This window comes from Halichoerus grypus, chromosome 14, assembly GCF_964656455.1.
Source record: "Halichoerus grypus chromosome 14, mHalGry1.hap1.1, whole genome shotgun sequence".
In the NCBI taxonomy this organism is placed as follows: Eukaryota; Metazoa; Chordata; class Mammalia; order Carnivora; family Phocidae; genus Halichoerus; species Halichoerus grypus.
In genome coordinates, this window is record NC_135725.1 from 89,063,425 (window position 1) to 89,088,380 (window position 24,956).

General features: G+C 49.2%; 1 protein-coding gene across 9 annotated transcripts in view; it reads left to right on the top strand.

Moving 5' to 3' along the window:
• Positions 1 to 19,491: 19,491 nt before the first annotated feature.
• Positions 19,492 to 24,956, top strand: part of PRRC2B (proline rich coiled-coil 2B) — an 86,478-nt gene continuing 81,013 nt past the window's right edge. For 7 of the 9 annotated variants that reach the window (XM_078061905.1, XM_078061910.1, XM_078061907.1 and 4 more), the window contains exon 1: positions 19,493 to 19,646. The gene's annotated coding sequence lies outside the window, so the exon portion shown is untranslated. Of the gene's footprint in view, positions 19,647 to 24,956 lie in introns of all 9 variants that reach the window. The other 2 variants (XM_036117088.2, XM_078061906.1) reach the window with 2 other exon arrangements.

Below are 24,956 nucleotides of genomic sequence, written 5' to 3' on the forward strand. Positions count from 1 at the left end.
GCTGCAGTGTGTGAGAGGTCCTGGGGCTCTACGTCCTTGGGAAGGCAGGTTGTTTGTTGTTGTTGTTTAAAGATTTTATTTATTTATTTGAGAGAGAGAGAGAGCACAGGTAGGGGGAGCGGCAGAGGGAGAGGGAGAAGCAGGCTTCCCGCTGAGCAGAGAGCCCAACATAGAGCTGGATTCCAGGACCCTGGGATCATAACCTGAGCTGAAGGCAGACGCTTCACCGACTGAGCCACCCAGGCATCCTGTTTTTCCTTTTTTAAAACAAAAGGAAGAACTCCCCCCCGGCCCATGCATAGGAAATGAAACTTTTAGGACTCAACCCCTGTGCTTTGGCATATTCTATGACAACATTAAGGACCAGTATTTCCCAAATACTGAACTTCAACTTTACTTTCTACTAAAGTTTTTTACGCTGTGAGTGGATTTCAGAATGACTTTTCCCCAAGCCCAGGTCCGATGGGTCCTTATTGTCCTCTGACCTGGGACAGAGCGTTTTCTTCCTTGCTGTGGTGTGTTAATGTGATTTCCCAGCAGTTGGTTCCTTACCCATCTGTAGGCATTCATTACACTCTCTGTGAAGTATTTTGCCAACTTCTGATTGCAAAAGACTTCAGATTATCAAATCCTAGAGCAGGAGCGGGAAAACCACAGCCTCTGGTCTAAATCTGGCCCACTGCCTATTTTTGTAAGTAAAGTTCTTTTGGAGCCTGGCTACCCTCATTTGTTGATTATTTATTGTCTGTAGTGTTTTCACGCTGTAATAGCAGAGTGAAGCAGCTGCAATGAGACCACATGACCCTCCGAGTCTAAAATATTTACTATCGGGCCCTTTTTTTGCCAACCCCTACCAGCTAGAGTAATTTGGCCTTTTGTAAAAAGGAATCTCCAACTGGTATCATGAGGAATGCTTGCCTGGTAACTTGTAGGTAAGTACATGTGTAAACCGCTTATCTGCTAGTCAATCTTCCAGCAATAACCACCTCCAAATCATATTCTTGGGGCGCCTGCCTGGCTCAGTCAGTAGAGCATGCGACTGACTTGATCTTGGGGTTGTGGGTTCAAGCCCCATATTGGGTGTAGAGATTTAAAAATAAAATCTTTTTTTTTTTGAGAGAGAGAGAGGGTGGAGAGGGGGAGAGGGAGAGAGAGAATCTTAAGCAGGCTCCACACCAAGTGCGGAGCCTGACACAGGGCTCAACCTCACAACCCTGAGATCATGACCTGAGCCGAAATCAAGACTTGGACATTTAACCAACTGAGCCACTCAGGCACCCCAAAAATACATTCTTAAAAAAAAATCATATTCTTGGGGGCACCTGGGTGTCTCAGTAGTTAAGCATCTGCATTTGGCTCAGGTCATGGTCCCAGGGTCCTGGGATCGAGCCCCTCGTCTAGCTCCCTGCTCTGCGGAAGGCCTGCTTCTCCCTCTCCCACTCCCCCTGCTTGTGTTCCCTCTCTTGCTGTCTCTCTCTGTCAAATAAATAAATAAAATCTTTAAAAAAAATCATATTCTTTTTTTTTAAAGATTTATTTATTTATTTGAGAGAGAGAGAGAGAGAGAATTGAGGGTGGGGGAGGAAAAAATCATATTCTTAAACCAGAAGTAAAGGGGAAAAAAAAGATCTCTGGGGGCAAGAAATCACTGTCACAAAGATCTTATGCTAAATTATAATATCTTTTTATTTATTTATTTACTTATTTATTTATAAAAATTTTATTTATTTATTTGACAGAGAACACAAGTAGGCAGAGTATCAGGCAGAGAGTGAAGGAGAAGCAGACTCTCTGCTGAGCACGGAGCCCGACTCGGGGCTCGATCCCAGGACCCCGAGATCATGACCTGAGCCAAAGGCAGACACTTCACTGACTGAGCCACCCAGGTGCCCCAGGTGCTCAGTCAGTGAAGCATCTGCCCTCAGCTCAGGTCATCGTCCCAGAGTCCGGGGATCGAGCCCTTCATCCGGCTCCCTGCTCAGTGGGGAGTCTGCTTCCCCCTCTGCCCCTCACCCTGCTCATGCTCTCTCTCTCTAATAAACAAATAAAACCTTTAAAAAATAAAAAATAAATAAAAATACAATTCATAATGAACTAACTTTGTTTCCTAGCCCAAAGCATTTTATCAGCCACACTGATGGGGATAAGGATGGAGATGGTAGGGGTGTAGAAAACCATTATTTGAGACAGACTATGGCCACAGGTCTGGTGGCCTGATAGGAAGGTAATAGTAATCCAAAAAATACGACAGAATTCTATTAAAGCACGGGACGATGATAAATATTAATAGTGCTAAGCGATCAGGAAAAGGTTAACTACGTCCAAGATTCTCTATTTAAAGACATTTTAAAAAAAATAAGATTGCTTTTTAAAACACACAAAAATGTTGGGGCACCTGGGTGGCTCAGTTGGTTAAGCGTCTGACTCTTGATCTCTGCTCAGGTCTTGATCTTGTGGAGCCTACCCTAAAAACAAAACAGAACAAAACAACTTTGGAATTTAAAGGGCTCTTTTGGTGATCTGGAAAGCTAACTGATGGGGAAGAAATAGTATTATTCTTAAGACGTTGTTTTGAAACGGCCTGTCAGATTCACAAACCGTGTTGTAACTTATTGCCAATTAACTGTCAGGATGGATAGAGCTTGTGGGATTAAAAACCCTAACATTTTATAATATTTCTCATTCATTACTATCAATAATCTTCTTACTGGATCCATTTTGAGAAGGCAAATACTGATATTTTAACTTCTATTGAGATTACACAAAACGTGCTATGGTATAGAGACCATCATTCCTTGCCAGAGCACGTCCCTGTGTGCCATCTTGGGGAATGGCGAGGTGGTCGGTGTAGCCTAATGACTGAAAGTAGAGGACCCATTGTCAGTTGCTTAAGTTCAAACCCTAGCTATGTCATTTACTAGCTACTAGCTCAACTGACTAGCTCCATTCCCTCCTTTCTGAAGTGGGAGTGATAATAGTATCTGCTTCATAGGATTATTTCAAGGATTTAACAAACTAATGCACGTAAAGCACTTGCAAAGTTCCTGGATGCGTACTGAGAGGATTAGCTACTTGCGTAGTTAGTACTAGTTATGATTATTAATATTTCAGCACGCATGCCCCCTGCTGGTTCTGAAGAACACAGTGAACTTTTTATTTAGCAGCTTGACCTAAGTAAAAATCCCGGGTCATTTTTGAGTAATCCTATTCGGACAGAATAATCTTGTGTGTTTTTACCACCCTAGATTAAATGTTAATGATCTGGAATGCTCTTAATGACCTGATTTGGGAGTATTTTCAAGGGGACTCTAAGGCAGACTGCAGTTCAGGTCGCCTTCCAGGGCACCCTTTTATATGCATAAACCTCATTGTTTCCATGGGGTCCCTTGGAGATCCGATCATGAAAGTGACTGACTTAGGGGACTTCACCTCTTAGTATCATCAGCTCTGTTACCCTTGTTCAACAAGCAGAGGGTAGTCTTGCAGGGATTTTCACTAGACAGAAAAGCAAGCTTCAGCGTATGAAATATAATCAAGCGGCATCACACGCAGGGTCTACCATCATCTTTGCTTGTGGTTTTCTCTCTGCTAACACGGAACTTGCCCAATTTTCTGGCTGTTGCTGTTGCCATTCCTGCCAGTGGCTGTCTCAATCACGCCGCCAGCACACTGTGAGTCACGGAGCGCTTCCAGGAGGCCTGCAGGAAACCTTGCAAAAAGCCAGTCCAGTCCCTCCTGGCCTCGGGCATCTCACAGATAAACATCTTGAGGCAGAAAAACATTCGGCTTTTTGCAGTGATGGATTTCTTGCGAGTCTTTCACGTAACTTCTTCAACTTCGGGACAATCTTTGCAGATAAGCTCATTCCCACAGATGTTCTTTCTTCTTCTAGAAGAATTATGTCCGGGGCCCCTGGGGTCACAGAGCTTCTGACAGAAGAGGCTGTGCGCAGATTTCTGCTCGTCGGGTTTCTCCTGGATCCTTCTCCTTTGGCCCAATGTCTTCAATTCCCCGCCCTCGCCTGGCTCTGGAGGGGAGTTTGTAGGCTGAGAGGCTCGCTGTGCGCAATCAGGTCTTTGATGTGTTTCTTCCAGTTCCCTTGCTCATGCACCTCTGCGTGCGGGTTCTTCTGCCGCAGACACTCCACCTGTTCGGTCAGATTCAATTTCCTGCAACTGCTCCTGACGGGTCGTGTGCATCTGCTGGGGCAGACGGCTCCGATCCTGGCTTCCGGACCCGTAATGTCTTCCCAAGCCCGGTGGCAGGCCTGGGACCCTGTTGGGTGTCCTGTGTCCACCACGACACCTTGCGTCATCGCAATCTCCTCCACCAGAGGTCCCGCCGGCATCTCGGCCGGTCCTTCGCGGGCCAGCTGCTACATCCCGCCTCGTCTGCGGCCCCGGCCCTCCCAGCCCCTCAGGCCTCGCCGAGCGACCTGCCCCCAGACCGCTAGGGCCCGAGGCTCGCCCCGCGCCGCCCTCCGGCAAGCTCCCGGAAGCGCCACCTGGCGCTAGCCAACCCCTTGGCTCTCAGCCTCCTAGAGGTAGCTTGGCAAGCCCCACCCCCCGCAGCACTTCAGCCAATAGAGGCTGGCCACCGGACGAGAGGCGGTGACTCCGTCCAATCGCGTCCCTCCGACAACAGGGGCTCGCCCAATCGCAAAGTGAAGCAGCCAATAACGCCTCCGAAGGCGGGGGAAAGAAAAGGGGTGTGGCCACAAGGCCCCGCCTTCCGCTCTGCGAAGCAGAGGTTGTGCGCCTGCGTGAGGGAGCCTGGGGCAATAAGGCCCGGGTGGCACCTAAGGTGGTGATCTCGTCATTATCCATTCTTTGCGTGAATCTTTTAAAACTGCCTGTGCACACTGAGAGAGCTAGTTTATTTATTTAATTTTATTTTTTAGAGAGTGGGGAGGAGCAGAGGGAGAGAGAATCCCAAGCAGTCTCCCCCCTCCCCCGGGGGGCTGGATCTCAGGACCCTGAGATCATGCATGACCTGAGCCTAAATCAGGAGTCGCACGCTTAACGACGGAGCCACCCAGGCCCCGGGGGGAGCTAATTTAATTAAAACCTGCCACACTGATCCACTTATCCAAGCACTCCCTCCACGTGACACTTCTATTTGTTTATTCTAAAAAAAAATACAGCGTATTAAATTTTACTAATATGTATTATACAGATCGATCCTCCGCCGAGTGAAGGCGCCAGGGTCAATCTGTATAACACATATTAGTGAAGTTTAATAGCTCTATGATTTTTTTTAAAGAATAAAGATAAACATAAATAGAAGGATTATATTTATTCCCCTTGCACCCCGGTGGACCAGCTTGAATCCTCCCCAGGGTACTGGCACCTCACTTCAGAGACTCTGCCCTAGAACAATTTCTTTTGTTGTCTGTAAAGAGGTAGGAAAGGGGCAAATGTGTACTTAGACACTGGAGACAGACCACCTGGGTTGGAGCCCTGTGTCTGCCATGTCCTTGCTGAGTGATTTCAGCTAAGTCACAAGCTCTCTGTGCAACTTCCTTATCTTTAAAATAAGGGTATTAGCAGTATCTCATAGAGTTTTTTTGTGAGGATCAAATGAGTTAATATGAAAGTGCTTAGAACAATGCCTAATCTAAAGTCAGCCCTTAATCAATGACAATGATGTTGAGTGGGTGGGTGTAGTCTCAGAGCAGGTGGGGGCTCACTAGTGTCATCTGTCCTTAATTCTTTTCGATTACAGGCTTTGGGTTGAAAAGATTAGGTTCCACATTGATTCAGCAAGCATAAGCCTTTCACCTCATAAAATTTACTAAAACTTCAGGCGCCTGGGTGGCTCAGTCGTTAAGCATCTGCCTTCAGCTCAGGTCATGATCCCAGGGTCCTGGGATCGAGCCCTGCATTGGGCTCCCTGCTCTGCAGGAAGCCTGCTTCTCCCTCTCCCACTCCCCCTGCTGGTGTTCTCCCTGCTGGTGTTCCCTCTCTGGCTGTGTCTCCCTCTGTCAAATAAATAAATAAAATCTTTAAAAAAAAAAAAAATTTACTAAAACTTTCTGAGCTTCAGGGACACCTACGTGGCTCAGTCGGTTAAGCATCTAACTTGGGTTCGGGTCCTTATCCCAGGGTCATGGGATCAAGCCCCGAGTTGGGCTCCTGGCTCAGCGGAGAGTCTGCTTGTCGCACTCCCTCTGCTCCTTCCCCCGGCTCGTGCACTCTCTTGCACTCTCTCTCTCTCTCTCTCAAATAAATAAATGAATATTTGAGAGAGAGAGCATGGGGAGGGCACAGAGGGAGAAGCAGACTCCCCACTGAGCAGGGAGCCCAACTCGGAGCTCAATCCCAGGACTCTGGGATCATGACCTGAGCCAAAGGCAGATGCTTTACCGACTGAGCCATCCAGGAACCCCTAAATAAATAAAATCTTAAAAAAAAAAAAAAAAACCTTTCCGAGCCTCAGTTCCTTCTCTGTAAATGAGGGATGAGGTAAGTATAAAATGACAACATGCATGTAACTTATTCAGCACAGTGCCTGACATTTATTAGATGCTCATTCAGTAAATGAGACCTGTAGCAGAGTCTGATCTGTGCTCCGCGTTCCCCATCTCCTTCTCCTCCAGGGCAACCACTAGACTACAATTCCCAGCCTCCCATGCCATCAGGTGGGGCCGCAAGGCTGAGTTCTGGCCAATGGAATGTGGGCAGAAGTGATGGGCACGCTCCCAGGCCTGCTGTCCTCTCCATTTCCTTGTCTGCACAGCTGGGAGTGATAGTGGAATCAGAACAAGGAAGGTTCCTGAATCCCTGCAACACCTCTTGGAACAGAGGAGCTCAACCAGGAAAACACTTAGGAGAGAACTCAAAAATAAACTTTTATTGTGGTGTACCACTGAAATGCTGGGGTTCCTTATCACAGTCGGTAGTCAGCCTCATACATAGTCATTTCTTTTTTTTTTTTCCTTTTTAAAAGATTTATTTGTTTATTTGAGAGAGAGAGAGAGAGTGAGCAGGGGGCGGGGCAGAGGGAGAGGGAGAATCTCAAGCAGACTTCCTACTGAGCACAGAGCCTAATGCAGGGCTCGATCTCACCACCCTGAGATCATGACCTGAGCCAACATCAAGAGTTGGACGCTTAACTGACTGAGTCACCCAGGGCCCCTACATAGTCATTTCTATTATTGCTGTACTATTATTATTTTACTTTCTTTTTATTCCTCAGCACTCTTAGTTGCCACAAGATTAATTGTACTCGTTGAGGGTGTGTTGTTTTGTGAGGGCACTTTACATGTGTGCACACTGCTGCTCAACAAGATTGTAAGCCCTTCTCTGGGTTCTGTATCTTTTCTGGACTCTCCCCCCAGCCCTGTGCCTCACATTCACAGAGCCCAATTCTTCCAGCAATACCTGTGGAATGACAAGAATGGTAAATATCTATAGGTAGGTGCAAAAGTTGTTTTCTACATCATTGAATTCTCATCCCACCTCTGTTTCTTTTTTTAAATTTTATTTACTTATTTTTTAAGTAAACTCTACGCCCAGCATGGGGCTTGAACTCAGGACCTGGACCAGACAAAGAGGACCCAGGAGACCAAGAGTTGCATGCTTAACCGACTGCGCCAGCCAGGTGCCCCCTCTCTTCTCCTTTTTTTATGGATTCCTGTGTTCATCCATTCACTCATTGATTTAGCAACTATCTATTGAACTCCTACTCTGTGCCAGGCACTGTATGAGACTCAGAGATACAACTCCAAACACGCAAACGCCATCTCAGTCCAGGGGGATCTTACAGTCTAATGGACAAGTAAGACAAGCCAACAGCGTTATCGATATAAAACACTGGTCCATGAGCTTCATGAATGTTCTATCTGTCTTGTAAGCCATGGCATCCCTGGTGCTGGTGCTGACCAAGTGGGAGAGGTAAGAAGACTGGTGCTCTGGCGGTTTGGAGGTGGACACCCATGGGGAAGGGCTCTTAAAGGAAGTGACGTCCAAGCTGAGGCCCGAGGGTTGAGTAGGATTCACGAAGGCAAAGGAAGTTGTGTGGGCAAGGGGGTAGTTTATTCTAGGCAGAGAGAACAGGTACCAAGTCTGGAGGGATGGGAAAGCTATGACTCTGGAAAGTGAGGAGGCAGACAGAAGGCTGGAGAGGTCAGTGGGGCCAGAGTACATTCTGGAATGCCAAGGCACATGGCCAAAGGCATTCATGAGCCCCTGGCAAGACTGGCAGCTGGTCTTTCACTGGTTAATGCCTCCCCTGAAAGGGATAGGAATAGCAAGGAGTGATTCAGCTCAGCCTCTCAGGGGCGGGACAGGGGATGAACACCTGGGAAAAGCCACTGCTTGTCACACTGGAAGAACTTCTGCAAGTGTGGACCCTGACCTGTGAGGACACAGCCCAGGGAAGCCCAACCGACTCATTATTCTTGTTGCATTTTAGTTTCCACACCTGGGCCCCACTGGCATGTCCCCCCGCCCCCAGCTATTGGTTGTGTCAGGTGCCCCGCTGGGATGATGAAACGTGTACACCCAGCCCTTATGAGAAAGGACTTGCTGTGATCACCGCCCATAATTCTTAATACACCTTCTTTAGACCGGCCTTGCAATTAATCAACCACTAAGCCCGCCGGCCCAGGCGAATGGGACAGAGTGTGTCCTCATTCAGTGTGTTGGCTGGGAAGTAAACAATAGATTCATTGAGGCAGCCTAGTTATTCAAACTTCTGTACAAAATTTCCTTAAACTTTCCTTTATTTTCCTTTTTTCTTTTTAAAAGATTATTTATTTATTTATTTGACAGAGAGAGACACAGCGAGAGAGGGAACACAAGCAGGGGGAGTGGGAGAGGGAGAAGCAGGCTTCCTGCTGAGCAGGGACCCCGATGCAGGGCTCCATCCCAGGACCCCGGGATCATGACCTGAGCCGAAGGCAGATGCTCAACGACTGAGCCACCCAGGCACCCCTCTTTTTTTTCCCCCTTGATCTAACTTATGACCAAAGATTTTGCTGCCAATCAGATTCAGTATGACACAGTGGTTAAGAGTAGAAACGTTGAGGGGCGCCTGGGTGGCTCAGTCGGTTAAGCATCTGACTCTTGATTTTGGCTCAGGTCATGGTCTCAGGGCCTTGAGATCAAGCCCCGTGTTGGACGTGGAGCCTGTTTGAGATTCTCTCTCTCTCTCTCCTTCTGCCCCTCCCCCTGTGCTCTCTGTCTCTCTCTTAAAAAAAAAAATTATAAGCTTTGAAGTGAGACAAAACTAGGTTTGACTCCTAGATCTGGTCATCACTAGCTATCTGAGCTCTTATCTTCTCTGAGACTTGCTTTTCTGGTCTGTAGAATGGGGACATTAGATTCAATAAGACAATGCAGGTCAAACGTTTAGCACATTGCTTGGCGCGGTAGGAGGAAGCCATTATTCAAGATTCAAAAAAATGTTCATTGAGCTCCTGAGTCATGTGCTCCATAAATAACTCAAAGTGAGCCGGCTTCTTCTGGGTGGGTTTATCTATTTTGCTTTTAAATTACCATGAAGGAAACAAGCTGAAACGGGTAGTTTTCAAAGCGTGGTCTGCAGAGTCCTGGGGGTCACTGAGACCTTCTCAGGCAGCTGCATGGTTCAAAACTATTTTCATAGTTTTGCCTTTTTCCCTGTGTGGATTGATGGTGCAAAAACAGAGGTTGGTGAAACAGCCAGCACCTTAGGGTGTGTCAAGGCAGTTGCTCCCAGCTGTCCTAGTAGTCATTGCCTTCTTCAATTGCCATGTTCTTGCAGAAAAAAATAGAAGCCGGTTCTATTCTAGAGTGTCCTTGATGAAGCAGTAAAAATCATTTTATTAAATCTCAGCCCTTGAGGGCATACCTTTAGAGTATTTTGTCCGACGAGATGGGAAGTACACAAAGGGCACTTTTCTGCCACATACCAAAGTACAGTGATTGTCTCCAAGAAAAGCACTTGGAGGATTTGAGCTGCCAGTTGAAGTAGCTGCTTTTTGCAGGGACCACCATTTTTATCTGACCAACCATGGTTATTCAGGCAAGACAGATCTTTTTTTTTTTGAAAGTGAATAAAGGGAGCCTGTCACTTCGAGGAAAGCAACTGCCAGGATTTGTTGCCAATGATACAGCTGGAAATCTTAAGCAAAAGTTAGACTTTTGGAAAACTTGGGTCAGCCCCTGTGAGCCTGACAGTTTCCTAGTTAGTTTCTTCTAGCTTTGGCAGTGATATTAAACAATGTGATTTTGAAGTAAAATTACATTTGTCAACATTGGGAGATCTGCATGAGTCAGTGAATCTATATTTTCCGAAGGACCGATTCATGATGTTACAGGATGAGTAAAGGATCCAGGTGAAAGGGAAAGGTAGATCAATGGATTTCGAGATCACACAGTAAGGAAAGTTCGTGGTTATAGTTTCAACTTCAAATTGCCACTAAGAAACGAAAACTTGGCAAGTTTTGGTGCACTGTCAAAAAATAATATCCACAGTGATCTGAAAAGGCTATTGAAATAGCCCTCTCTTCTCCAGCAGCATCCCTGTGTCAGGCTCCATATTCTTCATATACTTCAACTAAGACAACATATCACAATAGATTGAATTCAGAAGCAGCTATGAGAATCCAGCTGTTTTCCATTAAGCCAGACAGTAAACAGATTTATGAAAAAAATTTTTTAAATGCCAGTTTCCTTGGTAAGAAAAAAAAAAAAGATGTTTTGCCAAATTGAATTAGTTTCCTAAAACCATAGTATTGATGTTAATATGTAAGGGGCTTATTGTTATTTTAAATCAAATAATAAATATTTAAAATGTTTCTCAGTTTTAAGTTCTAATATGGTAAATAGAGACGGTTATAACCCCCATAAACAAAATCTCTTTAGGGTTGTGTTAAGATTGAAAAGGAATCCTAATACCAAGAAGGTTTAGAAGCACTGACTTAGAGTGTTTACTATGTGCTATAAACTGTTCAGAGCGTTTCATGAATACTGTCATCTGAGCCTTACATCGAGCCAATATGATAGCTTGTCTGAACTGCCACCCAGGAGTCCAAGGCCACCTCCCTTCAAATCCTAAGCCTCTGGTTTTCAAAATGGGCTCGTCCTTCCGTCAGGGTGAATTCCCTCCCAGGAGCTCCTGTTCATTTCTAGGACCTGCCATCCACGGGACCGTCCTGCAACTTGCCAGCCTTGCTGGCCCCAAAGCTGACCCAGGAGGCTCCTTGGATGCCATTCGGGGAAGAGTCCCTGGCTTTAAAGATGAGTGAGCCTTGGGGCGCCTGGGTGGCTCAGTCAGTTAAGCGGCTGCCTTCGGCTCAGGTCATGATCCCAGGGTCCTGGGATCGAGCCCCGCATCGGGCTCCCTGCTCAGCGGAGAGCCTGCTTCTCCCTTTCCCTCTGCCTGCCACTCTGCCTACTTGTGCTATCTCTCTGCCAGATAAATAAATTAAAAAAAAAAAATCTTTAAAGATGAGTGAGCCTTTTAGAAATGGACAGAAAAGGGGTGCCTCGGTGGCTCAGTTGGTTAAGCAACTGCCTTCAGCTCAGGTCATGATCCCAGAGTCCCGGGATCAAGTCCCGCATCGGGCTCCCTGTTCAGCGGGGAATCTGCTTCTCCCTCTGACCCTCTCCCCTCTCATGCTCTCTCTCACACTTTCTCTCTCTCAAATAAAGAAAATCTTTAAAAAAAAAAAAAAAGAAAGAAAGAAAGAAATGGACAGAAAATTGCTCATCATCCTTAATGTTTAAGTATCACCTGCAAGTCTGGAAATCTAAATGATAACATGTGTGAACAAAAATGATGGTAACATAACTGACCAAGATCCCTGCAAAAGTGCAGTTTCAAATCAGATCATTGTTTGTTGTGATAAAAAACACGTAACATAAAATTTACCATTTTAATTACTTTTAAAGTATGCAATTCAGGGGCATTTAGTACCTTCACAGTGTTGTACAACCATCACCTCTGTTTGTTTCCAGATCTGTTTGATCCTCCCAGAAGGAAACCCGGTGCCTATTAAGCAGTCACTCCCCTCCCGCCCAGCCCTGGGCAAACACTAATCTGCTTTTTGTCTCTGTGGATTTGCCTATTCCGGGGAATTTCCTATAAATGGATCATACAATATGTGGCCTTTGTGTCTGGCTTCTTTCTCTTAGTATAATGTTGTCAAGATCCATTCATGTTGTAGTGTGGATCAGTAATTCCTTCCTTTTAGTGGCTAAATAGTATTTCAGGTTGGATCTACCACGTTTTGTTTATCTGCTCCTCAGGAGATGGACATTTGGGTTATGTTTACCTTTTGGCTATTGTGAACAGGGCTGCTGTAAACATTCAGGTATACATTGTGTTTGAACATCTCTTTTCAATTCTTTTAGGTATGCCTGTGAGTGGAATTGCTGGGTCATAGGATAATCCTATGTTTAGCTTTATGAGGACCCACCAGACTGTTTTCTACAGCAGCCGCACTGTTTTAAATGCCCACCAGCGCTGTAGGAGTGCTCCAATATCTCTCGGTCCCTGCTGACACTTGTCACTGTCCATCTTTTAGATTATAGCCATCCTGGTGGGTATGCAGTTGCATCTCATTGTGGTTTTGATCTGCATTTTCCAGATAGCTAATAATATTGAACATCTTTTCATGTGCTGGTTGACCATTTGTGTATCTTTGGAGAAAGGTCTTATTCAAGTCCTTTGCCCATTTTTCCATTGGTTTGTTTCTCTTTGTTGTTGAGTTGCAAGTGTTTTTGAACATTCTGGGCATTAGACCCTTATCAGGTATTTGGTTTACAAATATTTCCTCCCATTCTGAGGGTTGTCTTCTCTCTTTCTTGATGTCAGGTTAGATTTTGAAATCTATTCTTTCTCTAGTTCCTACATTTCTGAGGTAGTGGCCATAGAGGGCAAGACGTGATTACTAAATCCCCCTGCCAATGACCCTCTCTCATTCCCCCTTTATCACACCACCTCTACATCCCGTTGTCAGCTGCCGTGGTTGGTATGGATGCTTCCTGGAGCTCCGGGTTAGGAGCCTCTGGAGAGAGCTGGCTCTTTCTTTCTTTCCTTTGCCTTCTCGAACTGCACCCCTCAATAATTTTTGCTGCTTTTTCTCAGCTGAAGTTGCTGAGTTTTCAATCTTACCCTCAGTCTTCTTTTATCCCCAGTCTTGGCTCTTTTCCTCTCTGCCTCCTCCTGTCTCTCCCCTTGGTGGGAAAAGATGGGCAGATTTTTTTTTTTTTTAAGATTTTATTTATTTATTTGAGAGAGAGAGAGAGCACAGAGGGAGAGGGAGAAGCAGACTCCCCGCTGAGCAGAGAGCCTGACATGGGACTTGATACCAGGACCCCAAGATCATGACCGGATCCGAAGGCAGACGCTCAACTGACAGAGCCACCCAGGTGCCCCATGTGGGCAGATTTGTAAGAATCTGGTGTGATGTGGAGAGAAGGGGTCAGGGCTCTCTGCCCTGGACTCTCCTTGTCATCCAGGCCCCTGGAGGAGATGCTTTTAGTCTCTGTGTGCTGGGTGCTGAGACTCAGATGCTGCCCACTGTGGTGTGAGTTTCTAGGTCTGTGCAGGGCCCCCTGCTGTGTGCTCAGACCCAAGTGTAGTATTTTTAGCTCAAGGCTCCCCTCCCTACTGGAATGCACATTCCCTGGGTTGGGGCCACTTTTCCAATGGCCACCAGCCAGCCTGTGGGCCCCTCCCAGTGCCCAGACACTACCATCTCCAGGCCTTTGTTCAAGCTGAGCACTCCACCTGGAATGTTCATGCCCAGTCTCCCCTGATTAAACTCCTCTCTTCCTTCAGAGCCTGGCATCAAAAGCACCTGCACCAAGAAGCACCCTCAGTCTCCCCAGCTGGAATCCATTTCTCCCTCTCCCTGGACTATTATCCCCCTTTCCCCTGCCAGTTAAGATGACTGAAATAGGGACTCATGCTCTCTCTCATCAGTACATTGCACTACAGAGAACAGGTGCAGTGAATGTGAAAGCAGGCCCTTCCAGGAATCCTGGAGCACGTGGTCACTACACAAGTTGTAGGCCTCACATTTCTGGATTGTATGGCAAGCGAGCTGTGGGCATGTCACCCAGTGTCCTGCAGTACTCGGGCGTGAGGAAGCCCCAGACCAGGCCAGGACCAGGCCCTGATGATTCAGACCCACCTCAGGCCCGTGCCTGGCAGGTGTGAGAGCCGGAGAGATCAGTTTTTTTTTATTGCAGTTTTTGTTGTTTTTGTTTTGTTTTAAAGATTTTATTTATTTATTTAATTGACAGAGAGAGAGAGAGAGACAGCGAGAGAGGGAACACAAGCAGGGGGAGTGGGAGAGGGAGAAGCAGGCTTCCCACTGAGTGGGGAGCACAATGCGGGGCTCGATCCCAGGACCCCAGGATCATGACCTGAGCCGAAGGCAGTTGCTTAACCAACTGAGCCACCCAGGTGCCCCTTGTCTTTGTTTTTAATGCCCCTTAAATTTGGGAGCCTCTTGAGTGTAGGGATCGCGTATTTCTCTTCCGGCTGTTTCTCAGCGCTCCCACTGGCCTGGCCATGATAGAGCTTAGCAAACGTTTTGTGCTGTCGGATGGAGTGTCTTCATTAGACAGGATGGGTGGAGGTTTGGCTAAGGCACAGGGTGGGGGAAAGCAAGAGGTCCTGAGAACCTGAAAGTTTATTGACAAATAGTCCGCCACGCAACCTTTCGCTCTCTATACACCTCCACTGCTCCTGCCCTCAAGAGGGGGTCTATTTCCCCTCCCCCTGGGGTCTGAGCCAGCCCTGTGACTCCCTCTGACCGACAGAATGCAGCAGAAGTGACACCTCAAAGAGGCCTGTCTGCTTCTGCTTTCACTCCTTTGGAATCCAGCTGCCCCGCTTTAAGGAAGCCCAGACTGTTTTGCTGGAGAGAGACCACATGGAGAATCCTGGAGGCTGAGACCCTTCAGGGAGGAAGGGATGGTGTGGCAGCATGACTGACACCAATCAACACCAGGTGGGGCAGAAGAACCATCCCCAAACCCACCAAATGATGAGAAATAACAAGTTGTTTCAAGCCACTCGATTTTGGGGGGCTGTTTGTTACACAGCAATGGATGACTGACAAGGGACATCGTTCTCTGATGTATCTGGGAATAGGAAGGAAAAGCAGCAGTAACAGACATACACTCAGTGCTTGCTGGATGCCAGAGTTTGCTGATAGCCAGTGCACATAATCTCAGTCCGTTTTCACGACAAACCTCCTCCCCAGTTTTCACAGGCTCAGAGAGTTAGAGTCACTTGTCTAAAGACACACAGTAAATGAGGATAGAGACAAAACTCGAGTCAGGTCGGTCTGACTCCAAATCCTGCACTCTTTGCCATGGCTCTGTGCTGGGGGCCAGCCCGGGGCAAGGGCACAGACCGGTGCCTGTTTCTGGGTTTTTCTGGGACGGGCCCCACTGAGGAGGTGAGCTGGGGTGAGCGTGGCTGGGCCTCTGTGTATTGTGGCGCCGGAGTCGGTAACGCATGCCCACCTTGTGGACAATACTCAGGCTCGGAGTGGCTGGAGGGAAGCTTGCCTTGAAGCCGGGCAGGGTCCACATGAGAGACCCCTGGGCTGCCCCTGGGCACTGTGCCTGGGCCAGCACTTTAACGGCTGGCTCTGGGGTCTGGATAACCAAAAAGCCTCTGCTAACCACAGTGATATGACAAGCATCTGGCAACCAAGCAGTGGCAGGTGAATGTCCTGGAGCCTCATTTTACTGATCTGTAAAATGGGGATAATAATAGACCTTAACTCACAAAATCCTGGTGAAGAGGCTGTGATATACAGAAAGTGGGTGTTGGCACCACAAGCCCCCAGCAGGTGTGTGTTCTTTCTCCCAGCCTTTCTCTCTTTCAGCTCTGCCACCAGCTCCCTGTGTGAACTTGTCGCTAAGCCTGTCTGCATTTTAGTTTCCCCATCTGAAAGTGTTCAATAAATGGAACTGTCCCTGACAAAGGGATCAAAGAAGCCCAGCAAAACTTTAGATTCTCCAGGCAATGGAGTGATTCATGGAAGCTTTTCTGGCTTCCCTGGGAGGCCAGGACCGGACAGCGCAGCAGCAGAGGTCAGATTCCTTCTCTGAGTCTCAAATTCTCTCTGCCTTACATTTTTTCTTCTTTCATTCAATAACCTCTCATTAAGCACCTACTGTATGCCACAGAATGTGTGCCGGGTGCTGGGGAATTCAAATTGAATAATTCAGTGACTGTGTTTGGATGAGCTCCTAGTCCTGTGGGGGCACATAGATATGTATAGAAATGACAACCACCAGCAAGATGGGGACTATCATCGACGGAATGTCACAGTGTGGTGGGGGTTAGAGAAGAAGAAGCCAGAGCCCAGAGAAGAGAAAGAAGAGAGAGAGAGAGAATAAAAGCAGATAGCTTTCCAGATGAGTTCAAAAACACCACCACCACCACCACCACAGCAGGCCAGAATGTGACCATGGCAGGGTTTTGTATATTCCACAAGAAATCAATGCGAAGGAGAGCCATATCTAGCCATACTGAGGTTCAACAAAGAAAATCATGGCTAAAGAAATACATTTATAAGTATTATGCAAAAATACTAATTGCAATATAACAAAACTCAGGAATCACATTTTGGTGTTCTTTTTTTTTTTTTTAAAGATTTTATTTATTTATTTGAGAGAGAGCTTGTGAGAGCATGAGCGGGGGTAAGAGGCAGAGGGAGAAGCAGGCTCCCCGCTGTGCAGGTAGCCCAACGCGGGGTGGGGCGCAATCTTGGGACTCCAGGATCATGACCTGAGCCGAAGGCAGACGCTTAACCGACTGAGCCACCCAGGCGCCCCTCAGGGATCACATTTTGGGAAGAATAAAATGATAAATACATAAAACCTGCATTAGGTCTCTAGGGATGGATGAAATTCCCCTTCTGCTCAGTTTGGGGGTCTGAAGAGGTTTCTCCACCCATATGCAGAGTTGCCAAGTTTCCTGAGATTTAAAAGGAAAAAAAACCAATAACACAAATGAAAGGAACTGTTGCTCATTGGTTCATGCCAACTCTTCCCAGCTTTGCACTGCTTGGGTCCAATCCTTCCTTCCTCTCAGTAGTCCCACTCTGGACAGTTGCTGTTTATAGTAACTTTGATGACATGAGAAATGTCCCCTTGAATGTCCCCCTTGACATTGCAGGCAGTCTCTTGGGGCTAAGTGACCCCAGGAGCCTTGATCCAGTCCTCATGCTCTGCTCCCTCCTTCTTTCTTCCTCCCTCTGGTCTCTCTGGGTCCTTAGTTCTGGGAAAGCTTTGACAGGCACCTTCAGAGTCCTGGAAAAATCTCAGGCGCCAGCCCTGGCTGACAGCCTCCGTCCACAGCCAGGCCCCACACCTCCTTGGGCATCTTAGCTTTGCTTTCCCCTAAGAAAGGCTCAAACTTCAAAGAAGGGCACTGCTGAATTCAAACGCTTGCCCTACCACCGAAGCCAAATTTGTGATCTTATCTAAGGTCACTTCACTTCTGACCTCAGTGTCCTTATCCAGAAAGTGGGAACAATAATAACTGTCTCCCAAGTATTAAGTATCTCTTGTAAACTGCTTAACAGCATGGCTGGCCCAGAAAATGTGCTCAGTAAAGGGTACCTAGCATTGTTGTTGTTGTCACCCCAGGGAAGTTCAGCAAGAAAAGTGTTTCCTGAACCCTGGAAGCGATTTGGATACAGTCTGATCCTTGGGTTTTACAGGAGTGAAAGCATCTGCGGCCAGTGAACTCCCTGGAACCTAGCAGCCCTCCTGTCCCCAGAGGGCGTCACTCCCCTTCCAGAACTGCCAGGGGAGCAGAGCACTTGTTGACTTGATTTTTACCCCGTTTGTGGCCTTTAATAGATCCTCCTCTGTCTTCCCAGAGCACTCAAGACCCAAGCTTTTCATCTTCTGCTCTCTCTTGTCGGGTAATTAAAAAAAATAACCCCTCCTGATTCTTCATGAGTCTCTACCTACCAGCCTAGAAGAGCCACCCATTCCTCCTTTCAACAAACTAGCCAATATTTACATAGCGCCTACCGTGTGCTGGGCACTGTGCTCCGTGGTAACCCCTAACCTTCTTAGTTAGGCTGAAGCGGGTCGACCTTCCTCCCAGCGCTTGCTGTGTGCCCTTGGGCAAGTTACTTAACCTCTCAGAGTCTCCATTTCTCACCTGTGAACTGGAAAAATAACATCTGCCCCAGGAACGGGATTAAATGAGATAAACCACTCCAAACCAAGGCACACAGACTATGGCCTGAAATGTCAGAGACAGGGGCGGATGATTTGGATTCCAGGTCCCAGCTACATTTCTGTTTTTTGCTTTTGCAAATTGTTTGTTTTTCTAACTGCCGATATTTCGAAAATAAAAAGCGAGAATTCTCTCCTTGGCTCTCGAGACTTCAGACTGCAGAGGTAACCAGGAGCCGAGTGCATTCTCCCAGACCTTTTGTTTTGCATTCACACAAATACACAAACGCCAAAGATGATTGGCTTATTATTTTTCATTTTACAAAAACGGATAAAGTATCTATATTGTGCAACAACCTTGCTCTCGAGTTAACAGTGTATTGTTTCTGTTTCCTCTCCGTGTATACATCACGTAACAAAATCCGGGCTCACTGTCAGGAAGCGCGGCAGTTCTGAAAGGGGAGGGGGCGGGGATCCGGGCTCGCGCCCCCGCCCTTCTCAACCCTCCTTGCGTCTGGGCCTCACCGCCCCAGGCCCCTTCCAGCCCAGCCCCCCGTCTTCCGGACCACTCATTCCCCCCTCCCGCGCCCCGTCTCGCCCCAACCCCCTCCCCTGGACCTCTTCCTTTTCCCCTTCCCTAGGACCCCTTCCCCTTCTCTCCCTGGGCCCCTTCTCCGGGCCCCAGTCCCAAGTTCCACCCGCTTCCCAGACCCCCTTCTCCCGGCTCCCTCCCCTAGTCTCCCCAGCCCCAGTTCCGGCCTTTTCCTTTCCCCCCCAGCCCCCCTTCTCTCGTACCCTTTCCCTTGCGTCTCCTTGGGACCTCAGCCCCCTTTCTCCGGTGCCGCCCCCCCTCCTTCCGTCTCCCCGGGACCACAGCCCCCTCTTCTCTGGTCCCCTCCCCGCCGCTGCCCAGCCCCGCCCCTCCCGAGACCCCAGCCCCTCCTTCCCCCGTGCCCCTACTCCCACGTCTCCCCAGGACCCCAGCCCCCACTTCTCTCGTGCCCCTCCCCCCAGCGCTGCCCGGCCCCGCCCCGGCGGGGACCGCAGCCCCCCTCTCCCGTACCCCTCCCCCTCAGCTCCCCCGGGACCCCAGCCCCTCCTTCTCCCGTGCCCCTCCCCCCCTGCCCGGCCCCTCCCCTCCCGGGGCCCCCAGCCCCCCTCAGGCCGGGCGGCGCGGCAGGGGGCGCTGCGCGGGTCGAGGCGCGGCTGCGGGCGGCGGCGGGAGGAGGAGGCCGGAGGAGGCGGGGGCGGCGGCAGGCGGGGGGCGGGGAGCCGAGCGCGAGAGGGAGGCGAGCGGCGAGACACAGGCTCCGAGGCTCCAGCGAGCGAGCGAGCGAGCGAGCGACGAGCGAGCCCGGGAGGGAGGGAGGGAGCGAGCGAGCGAGCAGCCGCGCCGCCGCCTCGCAATCCGCCGCCATCCCGCCGCCTCCGCGCCCGACCGCCGCCCGATCGCCATCGCCCGGCCCAGTCGCGCCCGCGGAACCAGACCAGGTGGGCCGGGGCTGCGGGGCGGCGGGGCGGCGGGGCGGCGCGGGGCGGACCGGGCCGGGGCCGGGGCGGCGGTCGGGCGCTAAGATGGAGGCGGCGCGGCGGCGCGGCCCGGCTTTGTCTCGGCGGCGGCTGACTGACAGCGGCGAGCCCGGCCCGGCCGCCCTCCGTCCGCGAGCGCGCCGCCGCCGTGGGCCCCCCCGGCCGGGCCAGGGCCGCGGGGTCGGGCGGGGCGGCCTGGGGGCGGCGGGCGGCCCGGCCCGGGCTCGCCATTGTTGTGCGGCGCCGCGCGGCCTGGGCGGGCGGCGGGGGCCGGGGGTGCGGGGGCCGTCGCGTCCCAGGGGCCGCCCAGGCCGGCGGTCCGGAGCGCCCCGCTGCTCTGGAAGTAGCCGGGGCGGCCTTCCTGCGCTCCCCCCCGCCCGCCGCCCCCCTTCCCCGGGCCGACCTGCCCGGGCACCACCCCGAGCGGGAATCCCGGGGTCGGGGCGCCCGCGGGCCGCAGGGCTGGGGGGGCGGCGGGGGGCGCGGCGGTGCCCCCCGCGGGCCCGCGGACTTGGCGTTCAGGGGCAGGGGGCTCGCAGCCGCCGACGGCCGCGGTTTCCGTGCGCGAGCGACAGGATTATTTTCGAAATACTTAATGCTCTGTTACTGAGAATGTTTAATAATAAACAGGATGTCGCTGCTCGGGGCCTGCCAGATGGGGTTCCCCCCCTCTTCTTTTTTCTTTTTTGCCCCCTTCTCCTAAGTCAGAAACAGCACTATTGAAATCGTGGGCCTCTGGAGTGGATTTGCCTACACAAAACTGGAAGGCGGTTTTCTCTTTTCTTTTCTCCCTCGCTTTCTAAAGATCGTGGGAGGTCCGAGCCCACCTTTAGTCAAGAAGAGGAGGTGTTTTTCAAGGGAATGGTTAGCTTGGAGGAAGTGGGGAGAACGGGGGCTGGGGAGGCTCTCCCGACTGTGTCATTTGCTAAATGGCTGCCAGGGAGAAACCTTTAGAAGCCTTGGGTTTCCAGGATTGTTAAATTAGCCCTGAGATTTTGTTTCCCCCCCTTTAAGATTTTGTGTGCATTTTATTTGGCTTTATGCATTATCCAGTTTGGTTTTTGTAACCACCCGTTTGAAGTCGTAGCGTGGTTTCTCCAGATCCATCTGCAGCCCTGTCTGTGTACGGTGCTGGGTGGTGTAAGGGACTGGGGAGGCCCAGGCTTTGGGGTGCAAATCCTGCTTCTGCCAGAGAAATCTAGGGTTCAGAGAGCCTTCGCTGGCATAAATAGTGCATTCTCCGCCTTGTAGGGTTAGGGCAATGGTGAAAGACCTAGAAGAGCCTGGCACACAGTTCCTGTTTAATAGTTGTTTCTCGTACTGCTGTTTCTGTACCTGCCATCAAGCCCTGGGATGGAATCGAGCCACTGCGATGCCACCCGTAGGGCTGACCTGATCCAACTGGTGGATGCCACAGGTGCTGGGGCTAAGGCACCCAACCCACGGGACGTCTCTGGGCCCTTGTTTATTCAGCGCTGGGCCTCTGTGGGGAGACAGGGATGGGAGAGAGTAGCCTTTGTTTGGAGCCTCCCAGGAACTGGCTTGTGTGGCAGTAAGTCACCGTCCTTGGGTCTGGGGTGCCTGCCCCTTCCAAGGCAGATATACAGCTTGGTTGAAGGCAGATCTAGAACAGTGGAAGATACTGAGAACAACAAGCAGAGGCTGGGGACTCCTGCCTTTTGAGGACGACTGCTTTCCTTTGGGAATGGCAAATTATCCCTTGGGGAGCCTGTGCTTGTTCAGGCAAGTGTCTCTTGGAGCCAGGATTCTGGTCTTCGTTGGGTTACCTTATGCAAGTCCCTGAGCCGCAACTCCTACATCTGTAAAATGGGAATAATTAATGCCTTGCTTTGGGTATCTGTTGGGGCTCTTGTGAGCCTCACATGCTATTTGTAGCAAACCGCTTCTGTCCATAGGAGGGTGATGAAAATGTATGTTGTTTTTCTTGGTTGCCTAGTTTTCTGGTCCTTGCTCCAAATTCCTGATATTTTCCTCCTGTTCTCCTGGCTGATGGTCCTGTGACTTCCCCACCCCCAAATTCGATCCCTAGCTAATATTTTTATATCACGACTGCTACTCAATGCCTGGAAGCACTAGAATGGCTAGAACAGCTAGGCTGCTCAGGGTGATCATTGGGGAGCATAGGAGGGACTGAGGCTAATAATACCGGGGGAAACTGACCCCAGTCTTGGTCACAGGTGATGGCTGAGACCCAGCTTAGCTCTGGGCCACACCTGTAGCCTGTTTGTAAATGCCCCGGAGACACTCTGCTTGGCCTGAGAGTGGTTCTGCAGTCTACTGGGCATTTCTTTCAGTACGTTTTGACATTCCCACAACTATCTTGGTTTTGTTGTGTTCTGTTTTTTTTTTTAAACCTCCTTGGAACCTCCTCCAGGCCCACTGGCTGTGGAACTGAGACGTCTTAGCCGGGCCATGTCGCCCTTTCAGTTTTCCCAGCTTCCTTCCTCTTGGCCCTTCTTTTCTATCTGACTTCATTCTGGCCAGGTCTGGCTCTGGACTGTTTATTAGCTGGTTTGTTAGGGGAGGAGATGAATACGCTGCCCTTCCCAGTGGGCTTTTGGTTTACCTGTGAGTTGTCAGTTTTCCAAGGCTGCACGGAGGGGCCTTGTTTCAGCCCGCAGTGGGGTTGGGGGAAGGGAGGGCTGCTTACAGTGGCCTGGGTCCTTTCCCGTCTCCTTGGAGCCCAAATGGGTAAAGAGCCTGGGGAAGGGAGAGCCAGAAAACCCTGGGAGAGTGGAATTTCAGGAATGGCAAGTCAGAACTAGTTCCAGCATGGTCTGCTGGCCTGGCCTGGCTGAGGAATTTTTGTTAGGCCTGTTCACCATCCCCCACCCACTTTTAAATTTCAGTTCTCTTTTTTTGCGAAGAATTATTTTATTGTACTTTAAAGATTTTTTTTTTTTTTTTTGGCTTGCACAAAGTACTGACTCATGTTGCTAATGGCTGTATGCTGGTTACATGTCTCATTATTCTACCATTGAAGATTGATCATTTCTATGTTGGTTTCTGTTTCAAACCAGAATAGGCCAGGTGGGCTAGTGTGGTGTATTTCTAAATTTGGTAATGAGGCTTGTCTACCATCAAGCGTGTGTATCTTGTTATGGGCCGGCAGATATTAAATAGGGCCTATCTACACTGGATTTTAAAGCAGTGCACTCCCCTTGAAAAATAAAATTTCCACCAGAGATCTGTTGGGCTTTGTGCTCTGAATCTCATATCTTGGTCAGAGCTAACTAGACTGTCTGCTTTTCAAGTCAACTGAATATCTTTCTTAAGAAAGTCCCATTTTTTCTGGGTCTTGTATAGCCTTAGGAACCTTTGGTCTGTCATTTGGACAAAGAAATAAAGGCATCACCTGTGGTGCTCAGGAGAGAGAGAGAGAGAGAGATGAGAAAGACGGTAAGATTTCTAATGAAATAAAATTGTTTATGACAAGCTTTTAGGCTTTAAAGTTGTCATTTGGACCAGGCCTCCTCACCTGGGAGCTCCAAGACCCCAGCTCTGCTGTCGATGATAGAGGTCATTGTTTCTCTCTGTTCCTGGCATGTGGGGAATCTCTGCACTAGGAGGGAGGCTTGCCTTGGTGACCTGAGCCAGAAGTCTTGGTTGAGTGTTGTTGTTAGCTGTACTTGTTGATTTTTTTCCCGTGTGGCCTGAGCGGGGGGCTGGGTTGCGCCCGGAAGATGCGGGCTGCTGTGTTGGCTTCAGGCTCTGCCTGGAGCGGGGTGTCTGGGGGGCAGAATGAGGTCTATCCTAAGTTGCTGGCGGTCCTTCACGGTCTCTCTCAGCGTACTTCCTTCTGCTCCCACCTCTGCAGCTGGTTTTGTAGCTCTGCTCTGTATCCTTTCTTCCTCTTCTCGGAGCAGACCATCGGCCTTTTCCTCTCGGTGGTGTTGCGAAAGCAGTATTTATTGATTTTAGAAGTCACTGTCGTGCAGCAGATACTCCTTGAGCACATACTCTTTGCCAGGCACCGTACAAGGCCCTTTAAGTACATTTTTCCTTATTCATAAAAGTAACATTTTTTACTGGAAAAAAATTGGAAGATAGTGAAAAGAATAAAGATAAAAATACAAATACGAATAACCTGTAACCTCACCGTCCAGAGAGAACTACCGTAAAGGCTGGTGTATTTCCTTTGAGTATGTGTTTGTTTTTTCAAAATTAGAAAACTACTGTGTATACCGTTCACAGTTTATAGTTCTTAACGTTAGAGTGTATTTTCCTGAGTTATTGAAAACATTTTTTATTTTATTTTATTATTATTTTTAAGTAAGCTCGATGCCCAACATGGGGCTTGAACTCATGACCCCCAAGATCAAGAGTTGCCTGCTCTACTGACTGAGCCAGCCAGGTGCCCCGAAAACACATTTTAGTAGTTGTGTGTAATTGCTTTATATGGATATGCCATGATTTATTGAATCCTCTATTATTAGACATTTACATTGTTGTTACACACTTTTCCCTCTTGTAAACAAATTTTTAGGGCGCATCCTTGCACCAACATCTTGGTGCACGTTGCTGATTATTTCCCGTAAGTGGCATTTGTGGGGCAGAGAGAACACGGGCTCCTTCTCCAGTTCTTTTTGGCATGGTATGGCTTTTCGCCTTCAGCCCTTGTGACTTTTGACTCCAGCCTTGCCTCCAAAGTGGCTTTCCTTCCTAGGCCACTAAGTTCTGAGTATCTTGGACCTGGCTATCTCAGTCCTGGCCAAGCCCTGTGCTGAGTGCAGCTTGGAGTCTTACTCAATTTACGGGGTTGAGTCTGAGCAAGTGTCATGACTTAAACATTTGTTCTGGGGACACAGACATGTGAATGCCACACTTGGGTCCTCGGGAGCTCACGGGCCGGGGAGGGGGGAAGCAGGCACCTCCTTAGAGAAGCCTTTGGGAACTTCTCAAGCTGACTTTGTCCTCGCCCTCCCATGATTCTTTCCTCTCCTCTGTTGCTTTTCTTTGTAATTCTTTTCACAGCTTTAGATTTTGTATATTTAAGAGACAGAGAGTGAATGGGACGGAGAGGGAGAGAGAATCCGAAGCAGCCTCTGCCTGCGCCCAGCCCGTCGCGGAGCTTGATCTCAACGACCGAGATCAGGACCTGAGCTGAAGGCAAGAGTCGGACGCTCGACTGACTGAACCACCCAGGCACCCGCTTTTCACAGCTTTAAATGTGCTTTTTTAAAACAATATTTTATTGTGGTAAAGTGTACATAAGGTTTATCATTTTTTAAAAGATTTTGTTTATTTGTC